This window comes from Seriola lalandi, unplaced genomic scaffold, assembly GCF_002814215.2.
Source record: "Seriola lalandi dorsalis isolate HSWRI2012SDOR001 ecotype SW California unplaced genomic scaffold, Sedor1 jcf7180002055008, whole genome shotgun sequence".
NCBI classification, from domain to species: Eukaryota; Metazoa; Chordata; class Actinopteri; order Carangiformes; family Carangidae; genus Seriola; species Seriola lalandi.
Genome location: NW_019525551.1, coordinates 580,444 through 581,309, shown reverse-complemented (window position 1 = coordinate 581,309; position 866 = coordinate 580,444). Strand labels below are relative to the sequence as shown.

The following is an 866-nucleotide window of genomic DNA, read 5'->3' as shown; positions in this document are numbered from 1 at the left end:
CAGAAGGGCTGCAGACAGACAGGAGGACAGAGAGACAGGAGGACGGACAGACAGACAGACAGACAGACAGACAGACAATATGTAAATGTAATGTAAATGTACTTTATTTATAAAGCCCTTTACAACAATCCTTTCGGTGTACCAAAGTGCTTTACAACAGATAATAAGTGCAGAGATAAATAAATGGAAAACAATTAAAAAAAAATAATAATAATAAAAGAACAATAAGAGCAATAAAATACAACAAAATTGATTAAGAAAAGATTGTAAAAAGTGTCGTCATACTACTAGGTATTGAAGGCCATCCTAAATAGGTGGGTTTTTAAGCTAGCTTTGAAGCGGCCCAGGTCAGGAATAAGACGGAGCTCGGTGGGGAGCTTATTCCAGAGCCTAGGGGCAGCAACAGAAAAGGCTCGGTCACCCCAGTGTTTGTATTTGGATCTGGGCACTTCCAGCAAAAGTTGAATTGTTGACCTCAGAGGTCTACCAGGATTTCGGACAATTAAAAGATCAGATAAATACGATGGGGCAAGGCCGTTGAGAACTTTAAAAACAAACAATAAAAGTTTAAAATCGATTCTATAACGGACAGGCAGCCAGTGAAGAGAGTTAAGAACGGGAGTGATGTGCACCCGTCTGTTAGTGTTGGTTAAAAGACGGGCAGCAGCGTTTTGCACAAGTTGAAGGCGACCGAGAGAAGACTGGGAGACACCGACATAAAGCGCATTGCAGTAGTCTAACCTTGAGCTTATTAGTGCATGGATGGCTTTCTCAAGGTCGTGACGGCTTAAAAACATTTTAACTTTGGCCAGGAGACGCAACTGGAAAAAGCTAGTCCTGACAACATTGTTAATTTGTTTGTCAAA

The 866-nt window shown here is 41.0% G+C and overlaps 1 protein-coding gene across 1 annotated transcript in view; it reads left to right on the top strand.

Moving 5' to 3' along the window:
• agbl1 (AGBL carboxypeptidase 1) overlaps positions 1-866 on the top strand; it is a 144,308-nt gene that overhangs the window by 77,605 nt on the left and 65,837 nt on the right. The window lies entirely within an intron of this gene.